Here is a 25253-nt window from a genome sequence, read left to right as displayed (position 1 = left end):
GGAAGTTTTCCTGTGATATGGAGAAAGAAAAAGAGAGAATTTGAGGGTTGAAAGCAATAGAAAGTTTAACATCATTCTGTTATTCTAAGTTATTGCTTTGTCTCTGGAAAAGTAATAAAAGCTTATTTCCCTTATAACTTCATCTGTGTACTCAGGGCTGTCACATTAACCCTACATTAGTATTAGATTTTAATAAAGGACACAATACAGTAGGAAGAAAGATGTTTGCTAAATCTAGAGAGTGGGCCATATAATTTCGTTTTTGGAGGGTTTCTAATATTGTTTTCATTTTTTCATTGTCTTGAAAATGATATTTAACTTTGTCAAATAACTGCAACAGAAAACAAAGGCTGTGTTTGAATAGTACTTGGGAGGTGTTGCTAAACAACATAAGCCGGGGCTTCTGTTTCTTTACTAGTTTACTTCTTGGTAGCATTTTGGAGCCAAAGGGGAGTTGGATCCCTTGCTTGAAACAGAGTTCCTTACATTCATTTCTGGGCTGAGACGTGTTTTTGAGGATGATCTTTGCCAGCGTGCGCCTTTCTTTTCTCCTCCTATTCTTTACTTAGTGAGTTTGGTAATTCCATTTTATGACCTCATACGATCTCTGAGTCTCCAATGACTAATGAGCTTTGGTGCCCCCCCACCCCCCGCCCCTCCGAGCTGGTTCCTCATGCTCAGGAAACTCGACGCTGTCCTTGGCATGTTCTTTCTGAAGCCCTTCTTTCCTCATAGCTCTTTCTGTGGGTCCCAGGCTTCCCATCCCAGGTCATTCAAGCCCAGGTATTTCCGTGGATGGGGGATCTTTTCATCTCACCCCACTACCCCTGGGTATAGATATACTACGGCTCAGACCATTAGTATTTTTTGTTTCCCCTCTTCATTTTGCTTCTTGGCTTTAAGATTAGAAACAAAGGGAGAAGCATAGGGCTGCATATTTGTATTTCCGATAAGGCTTGTTGGAATATACGGGAGAGGCTGAAAATGTCTGGTGAAATGGAATTAAGCAATGGCCCGTGGACTTCATTTATCTGTGGAATACCCGTCTTATGGTAATAATAAGCAATTAATGGTTGTGAGATTATTTTGGCATTTTTCCAAAAATATTTCCCTTGAGTTTCTGATTTCAAGTGAGGTCAGTACTTCCATAATTTCCTTCCCATGGCAGGTTCCTTGATCCTTCATTAGTATCAAAATATAATAATGTTAGCGGCTAACATTTTGAATTGCTTCCTGTGTTTCAGACACTGTGCTAAGTACTTTATATTCATTATTTGTTTTAGTCTGTAATATAATCTCCTGAAGTATGTATAATTATTATCTAGACAAGTAAGGAAACTGAAGGTCAGAGAGGTTGATAGATTTATTAAAAGCTACCCAGCAGACAGTGGAGGAGCTAGGATTCTGATGTAGGTGGTCTGGCTCTAGAATGCATGCTTTTAACCAGTATTCTCTAAGTATTACTTTCCCTGCCAGCCACCAGCCTTTCCCACATACACCTTGCTTCCTAGGAAGTGCTACATATAGTAATGAAGCCTACAGAGATGTCACTCTTCAGGATCTTGCAGAAGTATGTAGCGTCTTGCAGAAACCAGACTTCCTTTGCTTTTCCTGTTAGTCTCGATGAGCATCTAAGTCCTGCTTCTCTGTGGATTCCAAAGTGCTCTTTGGAGACAGAGAAAATTGCCAAAACTCAGCACCTAAGTGTTGAGTTTCCACAAGAGTAACTTCTTTTTTAAGTTTAGTTATTTATTTTGAGAGAGGCAGAGACAGCAAGTGGGGGAGGAGCAAGGAGAAGGGAGCATCATAAGCTGGCTCTGTACTGTCAGAACAGAGCCCAACACAGGACTCGAACCCACGAACCACGAGATCATGACCTAAGTTAAAACCAAGAGTCAGACGCTTATCCAACTGAGCCAGCCAGGCACCTCATGAGTAACATTTTGATAGCAGTAGCTCAGACTCTTTGAGGAGCAACTCACAATATTTATCATCCCCATTTTTATAGGTGGAAAAAGGGACCCAAAAAGGCAAAATCACTTCTCCAGATTTGAGTCGCAAATCTTCAGAGGTGACAGAAGTGTGGCCAGGAGATCAAGGAATCTCAACTTTCTTTCAAAGTCCTCTAAGTTTGGGGATTATAGGATTCTTTTTTCTTCTTCAGCTTATATAATACCACCTGAGTATCTGACCTGACCTCTCCTTTTTTCCTGGGAGAGCTAATGCAGTCACAGCAACAGGTTCTCCTGTGGGCCCAGGTTGGTTGATTCATTTTAAAAACCGTCTTTTGTTGTGCTCTTTCCACTCAGGAAGGGCTCTCGCTTTTTCTCCTGTGTTTCCTCAGTCATGCTGCCTGCTTGCTGCTGAGAAAGGCCACGGAGTATTTTTATTCTGGTCATTCTCTCATTACCCTTGCATAAAGTAGCCACAGTCACAGTGTAAGGAGCATTTACAGTGCTTTGCAGTAGACTTGGCATTCATTCCTTTCTGTTTTTCCAAAATGCAGCGAAGAAACATCTCCTGATAGTCGGAGAGAATGGAAGCTGCTCACCCATGGGTCAAGTCCTGTTACAAAGAACGCTGCTGTGGCCAAACCACCACCTCTGTGTGATGAAAGGGCCTTTTGGCTAGAGCACCCACCTCTCAGAAAGCAACAGGACAACCATTTACAGCTTCCAGCTACCGTTTCATCTCCTTCCTTTCATCTTGATCACTTTCTGGAGCAGTATTGCATCTCAATATGTGCAATTCCCAGAGCCCCTTTCAGAATAGCTCTTACTCTCCCAAACTGCACGGCACTCCACAGAGCCCATCCCTGTCTACGAAGATTGCTGAAGCCTCCTTCAGCCCGTTAGATTCAAAGGCAGCTGCTTAGCCCCGCCACCGCTTCTGGTTCTGTGAGCCGCACCTTCATCCTGCCCTGGCCTGCACGCTCTCTGAGCACCTCACACAGTGCCTGGTATGTCATAGGAGCACACAGAGAAGTCGCCCACAGTGACATGGCCTCTGAGGAATGGCCTCAAACGGGCTGCCTGTTATTTCTCTGACAGCCCGTCTATACCTTCTCCTTCTCCCTTAAATACCTCTGGAGCTTTAGCCTGCATGTCTAAGCTCTCTGCCTATTTGTACTCTCTCTCTCTCTCTCTCTCTGGATTTATCATCAATATCCTCTAGCTACAGTTCTCTCTCTCAACCTCTACAGTTCCTCATTTGAGCACCTCTGCTGCTCCTCATCCCCAACCCACACACACACACACACAAGGAAATACACAGACTAAATACTCTTGCAGACTATGTCCACCCAAGGAGTTAAAAGTTTTCTTCCCTTCAGGAAGCAACCTTGTCCCCTTTTCTGATCACATAGTTCCCTCTTCTGTTGACAGATTATGTAAAACTGACTTACCGATTCTGAAGGACTTCGCCCTTCCAACCTCCTGGACCAATGGTCAGCAAATTGTTTTGTGAGGGACCGGATAGTAAATATTTTAGGCTTTGAGGGCTATACAGTCTCTGTGGCAACAACTCAACTCTATGATGTGAAGGCAGCCATAGGCAATGAGTAAATGAATGAATGGGTGTGGCCGTGTTCCAATAAAACTTTATTTACAAAACAAAAAAAAGCCAGCAGGCAGGATTTTGTTTGTGGACCATGGTTTGTTAACCTCTGAACCAAACTGTGTGTTTTTTTTTTACCCTGCAATCTTTGAACCAGTGAATGGGATTCCCAGAGTAATTTCTGTGATCGGGTCCAATCCAGACAGACTTCTATGTTTTTTCCACAGCACTGTTACCCCTGAACTCTTCTGGAATGTTTGCCCAGATACTTTAAAACTTCTCTCTCACCCTAGTTGAAACTCTCCACTGGGTTCTGCTTTCTACTGCTTTTTCAGATCTCTGTTGATTTAATCCTTAACAGAGTTCTTGCCTTAAGCAAGTTTTTCTGTTTAACTTCCTTGGTTCTTTATACCCTTTCAGCCATAGCTATGTTGCCTTAAAGTCACATCTTTGGTTTTAGGAAGCCAGATACAGATTTGTTTGTTTTTTGCCTCTCTTGCTAATTTATATTAAAAAGACAGTTTGTAATACTGGGAAAAGCATTGGCATGGTAGGTAAAGCATGGAGTCTAGAAGATCCATTGGTTCAGCCTCAATCCTTTAGTTGTAGACAACAGAATTCACTCTAGGTTGTTTAACCTGAAATGGCTATGTTATAGGGTGTTGGGAAATTTATATACTTTCCAGGCCTAGGAAACAAGTCTGCTTGCTATGCAGCCAGAAATAATGCAGCCAGCAGAAACATTCCAAAATCACAAGGGTCTTCTTTAGAGAAGACTCCGCTACCAACTCTGCCTTCCACTCATCACTCCTGTGAATTGAACACATAGGCTCCTCCACCACTGCCCTCAAAGAATGAAAGGCTCTGCCCTGTGCTTGCCAGAGAACCCTGTCTCTCCACTTGATGCTCACATCCACCTTCCTTGTCTTGCATGGGTGTATCTACTTGTCAAACCCAGGTCATATATAGAACCAGAGCTATAAGAGGGTCTGGGAACCAGCTCTCTAGTCTCCATAGTACAGAAAGGTACAATGGAAGAGAGTAGAGCGGGTTAATGTAAATAACCATTTACTGGCCACAACCTTGGGTGATTTAGGTTTGAATTTTCCTGTAGGTAAAAATGGGGATAAAAGTACATTTCTTAAGTATTTGTCCAATTATTTTCAAAACACCTAAGACATAGTAAGCCTCAATTAATGGCCATTATAATAAACAGACAATAAATGAGTATTTGTAACTATGTAAGAATACCACGAGCATGTTAAAGAAAGTTTTCCTTACGCTTAGAAGCCTACAAAAATAATAAGAATGGAGCATGCATGTCACCGTTATAATTTGAGTGTTCTCACTTGCTGACATTCCATCCTTTGGTTGGTTCACACGAATGTCAAAATACTCTTAACTCATATATTCACTGACTCCAGTGCCTTCAGTTTAACTCCAACCTCTAATATATACCCACATCTTTTTATTCCTAAAACATGACTATAAAATGTGTATGTGACCACTGTAGAAAAAGTGAAAAGTACAGAGTATAAAGAAGGTAAAGATCACAGGTAATCAGTGTTCATTCATGATAAAATAAAAAGATATTCATGGGTAGCCAGTTGAGGTGTTCATGGCTTGATGCTAATGGAATTGAGGGTCAGGTCCAACAGAAATTCGAGTACAGGCCACTGTGGGTGGTATTTGAACCTATGTTATTGATTTGTTTCTCATTAACAGTTGAGGAGGCAACTGTAATTGTCACCCTCATTTTACAGTGGAAGAAACCATGACAGGAGGAGACCACTGTGTGGTTTCCTAGTTTGCATCTTGAAAAGCCAGGATTCAAGCTTGGGTATTCAGACTCCCCAAGTCCACGTCTCTTTCCATTGTCCTGCACTTCCTCTTTTTTTATGAGTTGTGTCTCCCTGTGGTCGATCAGTCATGCACAGGGAGCAATTCCATTATGTTCCTACTGCTTATACTCTCACAGTGAGCCATTCTTACGCAATCTAAGATATAAAGAGTGAATTAGTATCACTCTGGCACTTTAGGACAACAATGTCTTGCCAAAGACTGTGCCATTTAGTTACTCAAAAATAACTTTGAGATGTTGACAAAATGACAGCACAGCAAAAAAGTCGTTTATTATAATCATGAAAGTGTGAATTTTGTTTTTTGACTACACGTGCTTAGTGTATCCTAGCATCTCAGTTAAATATCTTTTGAATTCAATTCACATTTATAACAAAGTATGTGACCTGTGGGAAAACATGTTTCCAAATTGTTTACTAGTAATTGGCCTATCCTCAGGAGTTATTTCCTGATATGTTGATCAAGTAGAAATAAAAGACAACAAAGGAGTATCACCTAATTTAAATTTTTGACTGTTTAAAAAGTTTTTTTTAATGTTTATTTATTTTTGAGAGAGAGAGATACAGAGGAGGCAAGGAAGGGGCATGGAGAGAGGGAGACAGAATCCCAAGCAGGCTCCACACTGTCAGCACAGAGCCTGGTGCAGGGCTCAAACTCACAAACCATGAGATCGTGGCCTGAGCCGAAATCAAGATTCAGATGCTCAACCTACTGAGCCACTCAAGTGCCCCTGTGTTTTTTTAAATGTTTTAAAATGCATTCCCACATGATACTTGAGTTTATAAGTGGGTAAAGTAAAAATAAAAAGGATACCCTGGATATGTGCAAGATGCATCGATATGTCCCTTTTACATGTTCCTTGTAAGCTGAGCCCCATCCTTTTCCTTTCCGTATTTAGTGACAGTACATTCAATAAGGTGTCTAAGCCCTGGTGTTAAACCTACACAAGTAGCTCACCATGTATAAATCTGTTCTCAACGGACTCAGTCTCACCAGAGTTAAAAACAAAAATGGAAAGAAGTCACCCTGTGTCGCTGGTTGATAGAGGACGGACCTGATTGATTTCTAGGGACATTGGGTCCCATACCAGGGCTGTGGGAAGCAGAGCTGATTCTCTAAGTGCATCATCAGTCCATGAGATCTGGCAGAGCTAAAAATAGCCTCTGTGTGCCTCAAGTCTAGTCTGTGTGCACTGAGGATGCGTCATCGTCAAGAGAAAATGGCGTGGCTGCCAGGGCAGCAGTTGGGATGCTCTACCATCAAGGCATCTCCTCTCCACTCTTGGTAGGACTGTTTGATTTCCTGTGCTGGATACTCACAGAGCTAGGATTTCTTCTGGAATGCCATATCATCTTAGTCTCTCTAAAGAAATCATTCTTACGAAAAGGCAACTCCTCCTTTAGGAAACTAAATGTCAGATATTTCAACATTTCTTTCTCTCTTGTCGTAGATACATTTATTGTTTTCTGTGAAATTTAATTGCTTTGCTCCTTAGCTAGCTTTTTCCTCATTACATTTCATACAACTTAAAGAAAAAAGGTCACTCAGGGCGCCTGGGTGGCTCAGTCTGTTGAGCGTCTGACTTCGGCTCAAGTCATGATCTCGAGGTTCACGAGTTTGAGCCCCGCGTCAGGCTCTGTGGCGACAGCTCGGAGCCTGGAGCCTGCTTAGATTCTGTGTCTCCCTTTCTTTCTGCTCCTCCCCCACTCACGCTCTGTCTCTGTCCCTCAAAAATATAAATAAACATAAAAATAATTTTTAAAAAAGGTCACTCACAAGACAGAGTGGAGGAGGCAAAAAGGTGTCAGTTTTCTCCTCTCTCACAATCACCTTCTAGTCAACAAGTGTCCTCAAATATGGCTTTACATTCCACACGGTTGTAGAATTCCTCAGGTGGAAATTTTTCCAAGTTTGGGATCAGTTATCATGATCAATTTTTTTTTAATTTTTTAAAATGTTTATTCATTTTTGAGGGAGGGAGGGAGAGAGGGAAGGAGGGAGAGAGAGACAGAGTGGGGGGGGGGGGAGGGAGGGAGAGAATTTGAGCCGGGGAGGGGCAGAGAGAGAGAGGGAGACACAGAACTTGAAGTAGGCTCCAGGCTCTGCACAGTCAGCATGGAGCCCTACATGGGGCTCAAACTCATGAACAGTGAGATCATGACCTGAGCCAAAGTTGGACACTTAACTGACTGAGCTACCCAGGTGCCCCTGTCAGGATCTATTTTAAGTACAAGCCAACAGGATCTTTTCTTCCTTGACACGGTGCTTTACTTGTGTTGTTAATAAAATTAGGAAGTGTTTACAGTTGCCAAGTTCTTTAAATTTAGTTGGTGGTAAAAAATAGCAATTAAAGATGAAAACCCACTTAGTTCTTTAATTTTTGGGGGAAAAAACAAATTCCAAATGGGAGCTTAGTTATTTCTCTAGGTTTAAACTCTGTCTTTAAAAACATGACACTTATAAGCTACTCCTAGCACCCTCATTTTCTTAGAGTAGGCAGGTGGGCATATTTGTTTTAATTCTAGAGCTGTGGTTCCCAGCCTTGGCTGCGTGTTAGAGTCACTTGGGGCACTTTACCAAATGTTGGTCACACCATCATAGAGTCCCATTCGGTTGGCTTGGGGTGTAGCCTTAGTGCTGGATTTATAAAGCTCCCTGGTGATTCTGTTGTGCCGCCCAAGTTAGGAACCACTGTTCTCGAGCATAGCATAGCACATCGGTTGGATTCTCAGTTTATAGCTATTTAAATGGACTCTTGCAAACTTATGTACAAAAGGAATTTGTTAAAACATAAAGGGAAGCTCACTGATTGAAAGGAGGAGCTATGTTACCAGGTCTCAGAGAGTACAGAAACCAGGACAACCATGGCAACGGAGGCAGCATGAGCTAATGGACAACCTCCTTAGGCACTGCTTGGATGAATCAGCTCCAGCCATTTTCTGTCCTTGAAGCTCTGCTTAAGGTTCTAATACCAGGGAGAGAAAGATGTGCTAAACTCTTAATCCCTATCCTTAGCCAGGATAGGATGGGATGGGGTAGTTCCCCATAGGAAAATTGATTTGCTCTTCTTGGAAGGTGGCACTGTAGTTTCTTGGCAGGCAACACCAACAGATGTCCCCACACCCTGAGACCATTTTGCTTTGGATGGGGAGGATGTAAGGAACATTCCTCTCAGAAGGCAGTTGGCTTAGAATCAGACTCCCTTGGTGTCTGCTAATTTGTTCATGTAGTTATTCATTCATTCAGAAAATGTTTATTGAATATCTATACTATGAAAGTCACTCTATGAACGTCAAGTTGGGGAAGTAGTTGATGCTTTTAGGGTGCTTACAATCTCATAAGGGTAAGAAACATGCAAATGTAAGCATGATATGCCAGGCATATCTCTAAGCATTACTCCATAGAGTAAGACCAGCATCAAACAACTGGTATTTGAGTGCCAGTAATTTGTTAGACCTTCGCCAGTGAAAATAAGATGAGGGACCATCAAATGTCCCTAGACAAGCTTGATTCTTTCACTGGTTACCCATGGCTGAAATTTCTCCTCTTCTGACTGAATCTTTTCCTATTGTTTCTCAGTCTCTTGAACTACTCAGAACTGCCTTCATTCTCCTTGCTTTAGGTGGATTTTCTGGATATAACCTCATGTCTGACTAACTCAAAATCCTTACCAACATTACTACTTTTTTCCTGAACTACTATTCTGACATACACCCACCTTATTGCTTTGCTTTGTCAAACACAGTCCAAAAAGACAGGCTCTCTCCTTGACCTTGGGCATAGTCATTTTTTATTAAGCATGTTGAATATGCTAGATGGTGGGCAGAAAATATATTCTTAAAACTTCTGTCTGGCCTTTTAGGCTTATGTTCTAAACCCAGAAATGGTCAGCTGACTATTATGTTAGACCTGTAGTGTGTTTGGGTATATTTTTTCTAATTTCATATTTAAAGTATGGTATAAACCTGCCAGAGCTATCAATGCAGCAGTAATGACAACTAAGAAATCAGAATATATCTGATTTTTAATTAAAATACAAAACTAAAGGATCTAAGTAACAGTAATAAAAACAATGACTGGGGCATCTGGGTGACTCAGTCAGTTGAACATCCAACTTCAGCTCAGGTCATGATCTCATGGTTCCTGAGTTCAAGCCTTGCATTGGGCTCACTGCTGTCAGCACAGATCCTGCTTTGGATCCTCTGTCCTCCTCTCTCTCTGTCCCTCCCCCACTCATGCATGTGCTCTCTTTCTCTCTCTCTCAAAAATAAATAAACATTAAAAAAATAATGGCTAATGTTTATTAAATGCGCATTCTACCTAGTCCTTGGCATATAGTAAATGCCTCATAAAAACTGGTTGTAGTTTTGTGGGGTTTTTGTTGTTGTTGCTGTTACTGTTATGCGGTCTGGCAGGCATTTTATATATGCAAATACAAAGGTTAGTACTCTGTATTTCCAAACTTATTTAGTCCTTACAACAATCCTATGACATCAAGGTACTCTCATTAGCTACATTTTACAGATGAGGATATTGAGTTATATAGAGAGTAAGAACTTGCCCAAGGTCCCACAGTTAAGCTAAGTGCCATAGCTGGGGACTAAACTCAGGTAGTGTGGCTCCATTTTTTTTTTTTTTTTTGATCCTAAGATAGTTGTTGGTTATTTTTAATGATATAGTGCCTACATATGGTTGCTTCATAAATGTTTGCAGAAAAAAAAAGAATGAATGAATGGTGAGTTCTATAGCTGGCTTTTTATAACATGCTCCCTACCACTGTGTTTTGGAACAGAAGAATTTAAATTTATTTTTCATTTTAATTAAGACATAATCATGATGACAATTTATATTTAAAAAACTACTCTATGCAAAGATTATTACACTTTTTGTTTTTTTAGTTTTGATTTATTTATTATTTTTTCAGCTTTATTGAGATATAATTTTGATAAAACACTGAAAATGTGAGTAAGGTATATAACATGTTGACTTGATATGCTTACATAGTGCTAAATGATGACCACCATAGTTTTAGTAAAAACCTCCATCAGTCTTGTAATTACCATTTTTTTGTGGTGAGAACATTTGAGATTTACTCTTTTAGCAACTTACAAGTATATACTAGACTATTACTAGCTGTATCACCATATTGGATATTAAATCCCTAAAACTTGTTAATCTCATAACTGCCTATCTGTACCCTTTGACCAATATCTTCTTCATTTCCTCCATTCCCCTGCCTCTGGTAATCATCACTCTACTTTCTGTTTCTCTGAGTTCAGCTTTTTCTCAAGTATTTGGTTAATGTAGTTTCTTATGATTTGATTAGTTTGAATCACTGAGCTTTGCTTATCTTCAGAAGAATAATGATCTGTTTGGCCACTGTAGGTAGATAGGCCAGTGCTTCGGGAAAACACAGCAATAACTAAGACAGGAGATGGGGCTGCTTCATTGTTGTTGCTTTCTGATTCTTTTTCCTTTGCTTGCTTTTTCTCCAGGCTGGAGATGACTGTCCCTAAAGTTAATTCCTCAATTGTCCTTGCACTGTCAGATGTCTTTCTCTACTGAAGGATTTCCTTAATCCACAGTGGTTCTTTAAGTGGCTGTCTTGATAACACCAAATGTTGTCTGGCAAGTGAATGACCTTACCTGACTATCCCCATATATTGTCAGAGGAGACTGTGAACTTTGTTTTGGCCTTAATTTTAGGAAACCGAATCCCAAGGCACATACAACAACATGAAGACCTGTCCTATTTCCTGGTCCTGCACTTTGTCTAGAGACTAGTAGAAATTATTGCTCTTTTTTATTTGTGTTGATTTACCTATTTTTGGAAGAGCTACTTATTTTTTTTTAAGCCACAGAGAAAGAATGCCAGTAAACCAATACCTGGGTGAATCACGGATTGAAAGTAACCCTGCTGGGGATGTTACAAAGATGCTGCTGTCTCTTTTAACCTAGGAGATGCTGAAGGCAACTATTTACTATATCTCTTTGTAAAGCTTTGCCCTCAGTTTCAGTTGCAATGTGGCAAAACAAATGTCTGTGATAAACACAGGGTTCTAGTCTGGGACAGCAAGAACCAGGTGCATTCCTGAGTGTGGTTTCTAAAAGATCGTCAGTCTTAGAGTCACAGTTAGCCTGGCTCCTGTGCTGGAGCAAGTGTGCGGGCAGAGCATGCAGCTGGGGCAGCCAGGATGGTGGCCGTGGGTGGTGGTAGGTGAACCCATACCTGTCACTGCCTAAAATTAAAGAAAGAGAAACTCCCCAGGCATGTGGCTTCTCAAACAATCTGAGGCTAGGAGAGAGACATCACGCTCTGGCGAGGGTGAGTTGGAGGAAATGACCTCTGATCTAGATCTTAAAAAAGTGGGAGTTGGCTCAGCAGAGTAGAGGAGAGCATTCCAGGGAGGGTTGCCTGTGTAAAGATTTAAAAAGGGAGGAAGAAACTCAGTGGTTGATGTAACCATGTGTGGAGTAAGGTGGGAGAAGTAAATAAGGACCACATTACAAAGGCCTTCTTTCCCCCAAATGAAGGTTTCTTATTTATCCTGAAGGCTCTAGGAGGGAGATAGAAAAGTGACAGGATTGGATTTTCATTTTGAATCTTCATTCTCATGTGAAGGACAGGTTGGAGGTGGCTGGGAACTAGAGACAGGAAGACCAGCTTCGAAGAGGTAGCAGGATGAAGAGGAGGGGGTTGGTTGGATTTAGGGGATATTGTAGGACATAAAAATCAATAGAACTTGGTGAGTTACCTTACTTGAATGCAAGAGAATAAGGATTTCCTCAGGATGGGAGGCTGGGTGAATGGTGGCACTGGTTTTTAAGAGAAAGGCTACAGGAGGGGAAGCAGGTTTGGCAGAAAAGCATACACATACGTCTATCCCTAGAAGCTGACAAGATGTATCTACTGAGCTATTTTTTCAACTCCACCTTACCTCCTGTACATACGTAAGGTACTTCAGGTCTCCACCTTGGTTGCTGCAGTCCACCGGTCCCTGTTAAGATTGTCACTACTGATTCTCTCGTGAATCATTCCAAGACCATGGGAGCTTGAAAGCAGAGACATTTCCCATCTTAGAATGGCTTGAGATTCAGTCTCTTTCGGGCTTGAGCCTTAGAAACTGGAGAGCCAAAACAGTGTTTCTGTGAACTGGCCTCTTGGAGAGTAGGCTGGTGGTACAGCTGCCAAACTATAGTCAAACCACTGGATCTAAATGGTCAGGGTCTTTGTCCTCTCAGCCCCGTCACACAGAACCCCCTCACAACATGGGACAGGCTCACTCATTCCTGCTTCTCTCTCCTCCTTCCCTCACAGATTTCCTGCAATAAGGGTACACATCCTGTGCTTTTGGCCACCCTTGGGCCCCTTATAGACCCCAAATTTTATCATTTCCAAAATTTATCCTTCAGTGTGCAGAGTCTTTCACCAGGTTAATGAGGTGTCAGAAACGATTAACAGAAAATTCTGTGGTTCTTGCCTTGACCTGCAGAGTCCTTTCCAGCAGAGTATCTCCGAGGGTGCCCAGACGATGTTTCACGTGTGCTCATAGGGGTCCTCCTGGTTTCCTGTTCGACTGATCACCACAACTAGCCACCATTGCTGCTCTTGCTGGTGTCCTGCAAGTATTTCTGGGAATATTGATGTCTGTACAGAGGGAACTCTAAGAACTCCTGATTCAGTGCTATGATGGTTAAGTGTAGGTCAGCTTTGCTAGGCTGTGGTGCCCAGTTGCTTGGTGAAACACTATTCTTTTTTTTTTAATTTTTTTAATGTTTATTTATTTTTGAAGGAGAGAGAGATAGAGTGTGAGTGGGGGGCGGGGGCAGAGAGAGAGGGAGACACAGAATCTGAAGCAGGCTTCAGGCTCTGAGCTGTCAGCACAGAGCCCAACGCGGGGCTAGAACCCACAAACCGCTAGGTCATGACCTGAACTGAAGTCAGACGCTCAACCGATTGAGCCACTCAGGTGCCCCTTTTTTAAAAAAAATTTTTTTTAATGTTCATTTATTTTTGAAGGAGAGAGAGACAGAGTGTGAGTGGGGGGCAGGGGCAGAGAGAGAGGGAGACACAGAATCTGAAGCAGGGTGAAACACTATTCTAAATGTAGCTGTGGAAGTATTTTGTAGATGTGATCAACATTTACAATCGGCGGACTTTCGGTAAGGTGGATTACCTTCATAATGTGGGAGGGCCTCATCCAATCAGTCGAAGGCCTGAAGAGCAAAAACCGGTTTCTCGGAGACAAACACATTCTGCCTCAAAACGATAACACTGAAATCCTGAGTTTCCTGACTTTCTACCTGCAGTCCTGCTCTGTGGATTTCGAACTTTGAAGCCTGTCACAATCACATGAGTCATTTCCTGAAACTGTCTATCATTCTGTCTATCCCTTCCATTGGTTCTGTTTCTCTGTAGAACACAGACTGATACACATGTCTATGCCAAGGATACTCTCAGCTTTCTTAGTTGTTTAGGGTTCCAAAGAATCGTGGCTGTATCTGCAAGGAGAAGGCCTGTAGCTGTATGGAAGGCTGAGACCCCATCTGCCTTGTTTATCCATGTGTCCTCAGTCCCTAGCAGAGTACTTACACTTTGAGAGTTCGTTTTTATTTGGGGAGCTGTAATGAGATAGTACATGCAATGTAATCGGTACTAAATAAATATTTGAGGATTGGCACATTGAGACAGACCCTTCCTACTATCCCCTTTTCTGGTCGCTTTCCCTAGATCCAGCAACCCAGATGTAAATCAAGTAGTTCTAGTCCTGCCTACAACCGGCACGCTCAGATCAAGCCCAAGCACCACTTTAGGCTTTCCTGAGGGAGTAGAGCTATGCAGTCCTTTCCTTCTCTGGCTGGAATTCATCCTCCACCTGCTGCCTTCCCACACATTGTGGTCATACCGAATCCAGCTCATCTGTCTCATTTTGCATTTCCATTATTTTTTCCCACTGATCTGTCTCCCCAGAAAGTATGGAGTCCTGATATACATATTTTTGCCTTCCCAGTACCTCAAATAGCATCTGGAGCTTCTTAGATGCTAAGATAATTTTTCATAAAGAAAGAATGGATGGAAGGAAGGAGAGAAAGTAACCTGAAAGGATGGGAGAAAGGAAAGAATGAAAGAGGGAAAGAAATACGGAGTTAGAGACACAAATCCCCAGTTTTAAGACAACCTCTACTCTCTCTTGTAATTGCATTTGGTTCTGTCAGATTCTGTGGGTAACAAAGTTTCCCTCATCTGGCAAATGAAGTACTTTGAGAATCCTGCTAGTTTGAAAACTTTAGTGCTATACAGAAACTAGTACTTTTGTGGCTTGAGGGAATAGAAGCTAACTTCAGATCTGAGAATTCATCTCATTGAACCACAGAACCCTAAAATTATTTCTACACTCACAGTCTGGATCAGACACCTAATATTGTAATGGAAAGTAATCATATTGCATGATATATTTTGACTAATGAATGTGTGGGAAGCCCCCTACTCCGCCAGTGACTGCAATGCACATGGCTTTTAATATGGCTAAGTGGGACTGATGCTGATGTGCAGAAATCTCATGTTAGAATTGTTGTATTTGCAGCCAGATCCTAGAGAGACTCAGACGGAAGAATCTACCACAATTAGAATGTCAAATCACACTTCCCTCTTCACATTGCATTTCTAAAAATAAGATAATGAAAATATGTATTTGTGTGGGAGAGGGCTTATTGTAGAAAGCTGCAAATAAGGCTCAAGAAAATGTGCTCAGAAACCCCATTCAGGAGGCAGCTTTCACTGCAGGGAGCTTCTGTGCCATGAAGAAAGCTGCATAATGTGCTCTGTGCACAAAAAGGTAGCAGCCAAGAATGCTGACTGTGTTTCTAAGCCTCTAGAATAAAAAGGCATGCAGACAACATTGTTTTACCAGTTAAGGCCAGTTTTTTCTTCTCCCTGTCATCTGACTTCAGGCATTCTTTGAGGGGTTGGTGAAAGACTTAATATGGTCTATTAAACCCTGCTGCAGCTTTTAAACCTTTAAAATAGTTTGTTATTGAAAACTTTGGTGGAATGTGATAGAAGGCATCTAAGGAGTCCAACGGATTTCTCCCATACTTTCTTTTTTTTCCAGGTTTCTATTGTACAGATAAAACTAAAAATAGGAAAAAGATTTAGGATCTTTACTATTGGCAAGGGAAAGAATCAGCTGGTCTGTGATGATCAGTCCTGTAAGAGGGTCTTCCTCAACAATGAGGATTCTCTGAGTAATCTCTCTTCTGGAATGCATTCAGTCGAAGGAGAGGTTTGAAGGCACCTATCCTCTTAAGATTTAGTTTTCTGGGCACTTGGGTGGCTCAGTCAGTTAGGGGTCCAACTTCAGTTCAGGTCACGATCTCACAGTTTTTGGGTTCAAGCCGCACATTGAGCTCTCTGCTGTCAGTGCAGAGCCCTCTTAGGATCCTCTGTCTCCTCCTCTCTCTGCCCCTCCCCAACTTGTGTGTGCATGTGCTCTCTCTCTCTCTCAAAAATAAATAAACATTTCAGGGCACCACGGTGGCTCAGTTGGTTAGCATCTGACTTCTGCTCAGGTCATGATCTCGTGGTTTGTGGGTTCAAGCACCCTGTTGGGCTCTGTGCTGACAGCTTAGAGCCTGGAGCCTGCTCAGATTCAGTGTCTCCCTCTTTCTCTGCCCCTCTCCCATTCACATTCTCTCTCTCTCTCTCCTCCCCCTCTCTCTCTTTCTCTCTCTCTCTCAAAAATAAATAAACATTAAACAAAAAGATTTAGTTTTCATTTGGGGAGTTGTAATGAAATAGGATCATTTTCAGACCAGGAATAGACATTTGGATTCCCCTTTTCTAACTTTTCTAAGATTATGGATACTTTAGGAATATAAAAATTCTCTGACTTAAGTGAAAATGGAAGTGAAGAAACTATTCATTTGGATTCAAGTGGAGACAATATTACTATTTTTTTAATAGTTAAGCACTTACTCAGAGATAGTCTAGGAACTAGCTGTAAGTTGTTGAACTCCTTGCTGTTCTGGAGAATACTGACAGGCTTTTGAAGATGCAGGCTTTTCATTACTCTCTGCATTTCAGTGTTGCTATTTTAGATATTTTTCTCCTACCTGAAAAAAAAATCATTTTCGTAATTTTATTTTTTAGGAAAAAATCTTCATATTTTAGAAATATTACTTGCTGGGAATGTATTATTTATATTTTTGGAGTTTGCTTATCTTAAAATATCTTAATGTTCCTTTTATTTTTGAATATTGAAATCTTTGTTATTGTCTTCCAATACTTTAAAGAAGTCATTCCATTGTCTTCTGCTTTTCATCATCTCTCATGAGAAGTTAGCAGATTATCCTATTGTTGCTCTGTTACAGATGAGTCTTTTCTCTCTGCCTACTTTTAGGATTTTTTTTTTTCATTTTCTTTGGTTTTCAGAAGTTTGACATGATATAGCTAGATATATTTTTTTTTTTGTATCAACTTCATTTAGAGTTCTGAGAATGCTAGGAACTGTGAGTATGGTCTTTTGTGAGTTTGGGAAATTTTCAGTGATTATTGGAGTATTTTTCTGTTCTATTGTTCCCTTCCTTCTGGAATATCAAATACATATATGCTATACTTGTTATACATATATTTATGCTTTTTTATGAATTTTTTATTCTTTTTCTCTCTGTTCATCATTTTGGATATTTTTATGAATCTGTCTTCCAGTTCAATAACTTTGTCTTCTTCTGTATTAAATCCATTCAATAAATTATTAATTTCAGTAACTGTATTCTTGAGCTCTAGAATTTTCATTTGACTCTTTCTTATACGTGTCATTTTTAAAAAATTCTCCTTCTTTCATTTATTTAAAACTTTTTTTCTTTGTTTTCTTGAAGTTATAACACATAGTTATCCTGAAGTGTTTTTTCCTGTTAGTTCTAATATCTGGATCTATATAAACATATTTCCATACCAGTTTTTCTTTGGGTTTTTAGATATACTGTTTAATATCTTGGCATGTCTACTAATTTTTTAATTAAATGCCAGTACTTGTGTAGAAAAACATTGTGGTTGGCTTCCAGATGTTATCTTCCTCCAGCCAGAGGTTACCCTTTATTCTTCTAGGCCAATTTGGAGCTGATTCTTAATCCAAGTAAAAAGTGTCTTTGAATTTTGGTTTTAGTCTACTTCTGGTGCACCCCCGCTCCCAAGGCCTAACCTTCATGAGAGTTTGAGGAGTTCACTGGGTCCCTCACCCAAGCGGGGCCTCAACTCTAATCCTTCCTTCTTAACAACTGAGATGCCTAAAAACTCAACTCTGCTTTTCATTTTATCTGCTTAGCTTCTAAGCCTCCTACCCTCATTTTAGAAATTGGCGTGTGTTAAGGTAAAAGATGACTGTGTATCAGGCTTTGTTCTCTATTCCTCCCTTGTCACCAATAACTTAAAATCTCAAATTTTGTCTCTCTAGCTTCACAAGACAGTAAAAAACTCTGCTTGTTTATCTGTCCCAAGCAGTGGCTTTCTGTGTGGGCACAGCTTAGATTTGCATGCTCTTACTGTGAATCCAGAATCATCAAAACAGTTGCACAATGTCAGTATGTCTTTTTCTAGTTCTGTCCTTTCCAGAGTCTTGTACCCTTTAGCTCTGGTTGTGTCAGCAACTTGCAGATGCCTTTACGAATTTTTTGTTTGTTTAGTTTTTAATTTTAAATGATAAGTTATTTCTGAGAATGTTGACCTTCTATCATGCTGGATTTTTTTTCAGGGAAGAACTGTTTGTATCAGGATCTGAGATGATTCAGATACCGTTTGAGGCATGGGGAGTACAATGGCAAATGGAGTTGATAAATTCTTGGGGTAGATTCTATTTTGTATAGGAATAGGGTCCTAGTAGGGGTTTAACTGCATACCCCTCAAAAAGATATGTTTAAATCCTAACTTGCAGTACCTCAGAAAGTGACCTTATTTGGAAATAGGGTCATTGCAGGTATAATTAGTTACTGTGAGCTTATACTGGAGTAAGGTAGGTTCCTAACCCGGTATGACTGCTGTTCTTATAAGAAGACAGCCAAATGAAGACACAAGACCTAGAAGAATGCCATGTGAGGATGGAGGCACAAATTGGAGTGATGCACGTACAAGTCAAGGAATGCCAAGGATTGACAGCCAACACCAGAAACTGGGAAGAGTCAAGGAAAGATTCTTCCCTATAGATATCAGAGAGTAGTGACCTGCTGACCCCTGGGTTTTTATTTTATTTTATTTTATTTTATTTTATTTTATTTTATTTTATTTTATTTTATTTTATTTTATTTTATTTTATTTTATTTTATTTTATTTTATTTTATTTTATTGAGAGAGAGAGTGCAAACGGGGAGAGGGGCAGAGGAAGAGAGAAATGAGTCTTAAGCAGGTTCCACGCCCAGCACGGAACCTGATGTGGGGCTCGATTTCATGACTGTGAAATCATGACCTGAGCCAAAATCAAGAGTCAGACACTAATCAACAGCCACCCAGGCACCCCAACACCTGGATTTTTTACTTCTAGCCTCTAGAAGCTCTAGGAAACAAATATAGGTCTCTTGTCTTCAGAAGTCAGAGAAACTACTCTGAATAAGAGAGAATTAGGAATTTCTGCGAGATAGAGAAAGGAGGGCATGGCTGGGAGTTAGAGACACAGCAAGTTAGAAATAGTGGCTTCACACAATGCTTCATATTGTCAAGAATGTTTGTGACTTCTAAATCTTTGGTACATCCTAGAAATGGTGATCGATGCAACCAGAAAAGGGCTCAAGAGCAATGTCCAGGTAATTGAGAGCAACAAAACCAGGTTAACATAAATGGGTATCAGAGGGCAGAATAACCTTGGAACTTCTAGGCCCCTGGAATTCACAGAATTCTTAGGGAGAATTTTGAAATTCTTCAATGAGAGTGAGGAGGATTAATTTTAAGAAATTTTACCTTGAGCCCAAGCGTCATGGCATATGGGTTATTAATGCATTCATTTAGTCAAAATTTGTAGCCATTTAGTTCCTTATTTGCTATATTCTTGAGTCATGTTTTTAGAAGGTTGCTTTTGTCTTGTAGTTATTTTTTCAGGCACAGTCGCCAACTAGATGACTCAGGACAGGCTGGTTATACAGCGGTAATAAATTTACCCTGAAACCTCAGAGGTTTTAATAAAGATTTATTTATTTTTCATCTACTATCTAATGTGGATAGTAATGGGGGGTATTCTGCTCTATATGATCACTCATGGACTTAAGATGATGGAGACTCCACTGCCTGGGTCATCAACATTCACTATGGTGGGTGACTAGAGAACATAGAAAATTGTGTACCAGCTTCTAAAGTTTTTGGTGCTCAATTGACACAATTACTTTTGCTCATAGCCCATTGACCAGAGCTAGTCATATGATTCACTTCACTGCAAGGCAAATGGGGAACAAATGAGAACACATAGAATATTTTCATAAATGATGATTGTCTCTGCCACTTCACCTTAGCCTGTTACTATCTCCATTGAACAGATGGGGACATTTGAAGCATAGAAAAGTTAGGTAATTTGCTCAAGGTGACATAGCTAGTGAGCTTTCAGAGTCAGGACTCAAACCCAGGCAATCTGCATTTGTAAGCACTGTGCTATTTATTATATGTAGAGGAAAGAATGGTCAGTTTGCTTTGAATTTTGGTCTTCCTAGTGCCCCTTCCCCTTTCTCCCAGAAAAAAAAAAGGGGGATTTCTTTATCCTTCTGTTCCCTAAAGTAAGATATCAAGAACTGTTGAGTGAAATGTGTTTTTCAATCCTTTTTGGAAAATAAACAAAATAGGTTATTTTCCATGACATCTTTCTTAACGAGCTTAATCTCTTCAGGCTGCTATATCAGAATACCATTGACTGGGTGGCTCTAACAACAAACATTTATTTCTCCCAGCTCTGGAAGGCTGGGAAGTCTAAGATCAAAGTGCCAGCAGTTCCAGTATCTGGTGAAATTTCACTTCCTGTCTCATAGACAGCAGCCTTCTCACTGTGTCCTCAGATGGCAGGAGTGAGGGAGCTCTCTGGGGTCTCTTTATAAGGAAACTAATCCTATTCACAAGGGCTTCACCCTCATGACCTGTTTATCTCCCAAAGGCCCCAGCTCCTAATACCATCACATTGGTGATTAGGTTTCAACATAATGAATTTTGGAGCACACAATCTATGTCACTAACTAAAACTGATCTTTCTTTTCTCTGAACCCTCACTGCACTTGGATTGCATTGCAACAAGGAGGAATTGGGAGAGATTAACTTTTCCATAATCCCGTAATCCTATAATATCCATTGGCCTTGCTATCATACACACAATACACATATACCTCTTGTATAATTGGCACGTCCTCCGTCTTATGTGTAGTGCTAAACAAACATGGTTTCTAACTTCCCTTCTAAACATGTTGTGTCTCCTAAACCACTTCTGTGTAGAAATTCTAGGCTACTGTTCACACACTTGGAGTTTCACTCTTTCCTTAAACAAATAGCTTTGAGTGCATACCTTGTGCTGCTTACAGTATAGCAGCAAGTAAGACGCATATACATGGTCCCTCTCTACATGGAGTAAAGGTGGGATCAATAAATACACAAAAAATGGTATAATTACTTGTAACTTTCCCTGGTCGATTTCTTCAAATTAATTGTGAATTTCTTGAAGGCATTAGGCACGTCTTATACTGGTTGGGTCCTTGCACCATGCTTGGTTGAACTCTCAGTAACTCTTGGTTGATTATTAATTATCTGACCATCTGGACTTCAGAAGAAATTCTAGGTTTGAGGACTTCTTGGCAGAAGGAGTTCTCTGAGGCTGACACTGATTTCTCATTTGGCTCTAACTTTTCTCTATTTTTTCCCTTAAGAAAATAGTCAAGATTTTGAGATTGGTTTATGATGTGGTCAGAGGTTTATTTATTCTCTTAGAGAATCTGTGTTCACCCATGAAATTCAAAGTATTAGACTGAAGTCAGAGGTGCTGTTTTCTATAATTGACTAAAGCTAAACTGGTGAGTAATACAGTCTCTGATGCAGGTAATAGTGCTGAGCTGGCACAGTGCGGGCTCCACCTCAGAGCAGTAACTTGTCTAAAATAAGCTAGTGGGTTCTTTTAACCAAGTTAAACTCTCCCCTACTTTCTGACCCCTGACAGGGCAGGTTTCATCTTATATTCCAAGACGACATCACTTGTGTTCTCACACTCGGGACTTGGTTAGAGGAACTTTTATTGGACTACAGCCTCTCATACTGCCCGGAATTCTCTTGTCTTGTTACTTAATAAGGTTAAGGGCTGCATTGATCTTAAAGTGACCACATGGCCCCAGTCCTAGCAACCTGCTGAGAATAAGGCTGGAGCTTTGGCAGAAAGAGCTGTGCCTCTTAACTGAGAGAATGGGCTTATAGTACATCCTAGAAAGGAGGAAGCTGGCAGGAAGAAAATAAGGTCACAACCGCCACTATTCTCCTTTTTATGCCAACCAATTATTGATATAGTTTAAGAGTCTCTTCCTTGAGCAAAGCAATTTCCCTTTACATCATGCTGCTGAGACAATGGAATGTTTCTTGTATGTTCACACAGATCACTGCATTTTGGGCCCCCTTTGCTTTTAAATTAAGGGTGTGTCCTGATGAAAGGAAGCACTTGCCTCCTAGATTGTGGGGATCACTGTCACATGTTTTTTCAATATGGATGGGGGACTAGATCGACTATGACCCTGTTAGAAGTTTTTATGTTCGATTCATAGTTAAGACTCTTTCCATTGTCAAGAATACAAATGGAAGTCTGTGGTTCTTTTGTCAGTATTGCTTGTTTCATGTAAGCAAGAGTCAGTGTATAGATGTGTTGTTAAAAATCTGAACTACCTGGAGAAAGTTTTTTTTTTTTTCCTAACTTTATCAATTCCCTATGACTATTATAGCAAATTACTGCAAATTGAGTGGCTTAAAACAACACAAATGTATTATCTTATAGTCTGGATATCAGAAGTCCAGAAGGGGTCTCACTAGGCTAAAAGCAAGGTGTTGGCAGAATGTATGCCTTTTTGGAGGCTGTAGGAGAATCTGTCTTCTTGCCTTTTCCAGCTTCTAGAGACCATCTACATACCTTGGCTCATACCCCTTTCCTCTGTCTTCAAAGCCAACAACACTGGGCTCAATCTTTCTCACACTGTCATCTCGCTGGTTCTCCTTGGTCTTCCTCTTTAAGGACTCTGAAGATTACAGTGCCCCACCCGGGTAAACTAAGGCACTTTCTTGATTAAGATCAGTTGATAGCAACTTTAACTCCATCTGTACCCTTAATTCCCCTTTGCTAAGTAACCTAATACATTCACAGGGTCCAGAGATTAGGTTTGTGGACATCTTTGGGTGGGGGTGGGGGGCATTATTCTGCCTACTAGAGGAATTAGGAGGTGGTTTTTTGTCTTTTAAAATTTGATTTTGGTAATTCCAGGACCTGCACCATGATTGTGGGTTTTTATCTGTCAGATAAAGAATCTTTAAATTTAAATCTTCCCAAAGTCTTTACTGGTCCCAATTCAGTGTAACTTCACAATATTCTCAATTTTGCAATGTAAGCAATCAGACACAGGGGTGGATTATCAACCACCTATTTCATGAGCTTAGAAACTGCTGGTGAATTGCTTATTGATCATGTATGACTGTGACATGATTGTCTTTGCTTTATTGCACATCTTTGCAGTGCTTACGAGAAAGGATCAGATCCAAACTTGTTTCCGATGTGATTTAACATTCCCAGACCACCTTCCCCAATAGGCTGCTTCTTCGAATATCTGGTATTCTTCCAGACACACAGACTGGAGACTTGGGTGTCATCTTTGACAGTCCAAAGTGTGTATTTTAGTTTCCAGGGCCCTGACACACAGGATTCTGAGAACACAGAACTTCTGAGTCACTTGCCCTTATTCTGGTCTTTCACCCCTCTATCCATCCTGCTCACTCCAACTGGAAGAAATTTCCCAAGATAACTGTTTCACAAATAATGAATCCTTGTTCCAGTACTTACTAGCTGTGTGACCTTGCAAAATTAATTTTCTTCTCTGTGAGAAACAGATGAACTGGAGCTAATACACAGTATTTACCTGTAGGGTTGTTGTGAAGATGAAATTTAATACATGTTAGGTACTTTGAACAGTGTGAGGCATATACTAAGCACTCAACAAACATTTGCAGATATCATGATGATGATCATTATTATTATTAATGGATCAACCAGTGTGCATGCCTCTGCTCCTGCCCACATGGTGCCTCTGGCCCAGTCATCTTCTGTGGAGAGACTGACCTCTCCCCAGTCTTCTTCCCCTCCAGCTTCCCCCTACTTACTACCCACCCACACCCCTTAAGACCAGGAGCTCTTACCTGCTCTTGAGTGAGGACAGGTGAGAAACTAGCATTTATTTCATGAAGCCTTCCTGCTGTATCCCCTCTGGTTCTAAACTTCTGAAAGGCCAGACTTCTAAAGTCTAAAGACTTTAGAAGGCCAGGCCTTCTAAAAGGCCAGACTTTGAACCTCAAAAAAGCTTCTTCTCTTCTTTTTTGTTCTGACAACCTTCCTGAGTTTGAAGCTTTACTGTTTGGCCTGAATGGGGAAAGTGCCAGAGTGTAAATGAGGAAAATACTAGGGATCCCCCCTACCCAAACACATACATGAACACACACACACCTGTTAAAGTATTAAAATAGCACCTGGTGTAAGAAGAGCTTTGAATAACAACAACAAATATTTATTAAGCTCTTTTTTGTTCGGCACTGTGTTCGGCTCATCACCCACCTGTTCCATCTCACTTCTGGCTACGCTTTCATGGATCCTCTGCCTGTGACCTCCACTTTACTCCCTGACCCTAGATTTGCATTCCCACCACTGAGACTTTGCTTCTGCTGTTTCTGCTGTTTGGATTTCCTCCTCTTCCTTGTCTATTTACCCATGCCCTCTCCATCCTTTATGGCCCATCTGTAACCCTGACCATTCTAAAACCCGTAGATCCTCCTTCAGCCAGACACTGTGAGAGATACAAGTGAAGTAAAAGGAAAGGATCTTGCCATTGAAAAGCTAACTGAGGATAAAAGACACAACAGAGAAAACCCCACAATACTGTTAAATTCTGGGGTAAAAATCATAATTGCTGCACAGGTATCCAGAAGTCATAGTCAAATGACCAGTTATAATACCAAATCAACACATGTATAGAATTGACCAAATCCTTTCATCCTTGAAGCAGGTTTCTTTTAGGAGTTTATGAACCCGTTCTGGTTACTATATAAATTAGTTCAGGAGCTTCCCACTTTCAGTAAATCTGATATATACAAAACAGGATTTAGAAAACACTTTAGGTCATGATTATTTCCACCAAAATACTTACCATAACATTTCTTCTAAGGAGCAAGCAAAGCTTATTGGCTAAATAGATGTAAAACATGATTTGATTTACATAATGGTTTATTTGTACAGAATTTCAGGACAGATAGCCGTTGAATAAAAATGAGGCAAACCTGTAACTACTCTACGAAATAGCCTGGGGTTTCATGAGTTAATGCAACTCCCTAGTAGTAAACTTAATTCCTTCCCAGGAAGAAATGTGAATTGAAGTTTCGGTTGAAGATATTAACAGAGTATGTCCAAGAGATAATTAAGTGCTCATATTCATCAATTTGGTTGCCCTGGGCGGGGAGTCTCACCTCCATTTTCACTTATTTATGACTTTATTTATGAATAATGAGTCATTACAAAAAAAGTGTTTGAACCAACAGAAAGGAGATCTTGAAATTTAGATTGAGTCTGTCTCTAGAGCAAGGATTCTTAAATGGG

At 40.5% G+C, this 25253-nt stretch overlaps 1 long non-coding RNA gene across 1 annotated transcript in view; it reads right to left on the bottom strand.

The window, feature by feature from the left end:
• LOC147578969 (uncharacterized) overlaps positions 1-3576 on the bottom strand; it is a 66351-nt gene extending 62775 nt beyond the window's left edge. Inside the window, exon 1 of the long non-coding RNA XR_015253097.1 lies at positions 3404-3576. This is a non-coding gene — a long non-coding RNA (uncharacterized LOC147578969). The remainder of the gene's footprint in view (positions 1-3403) is intronic.
• Between the last annotated feature and the right edge of the window lie 21677 nt (positions 3577-25253).

Source organism: Puma concolor, chromosome B4, assembly GCF_028749965.1.
Source record: "Puma concolor isolate L17-30 chromosome B4, mPumCon1.1.hap2, whole genome shotgun sequence".
NCBI lineage: Eukaryota > Metazoa > Chordata > Mammalia > Carnivora > Felidae > Puma > Puma concolor.
This window is presented reverse-complemented; position numbering and strand designations above follow the sequence as displayed.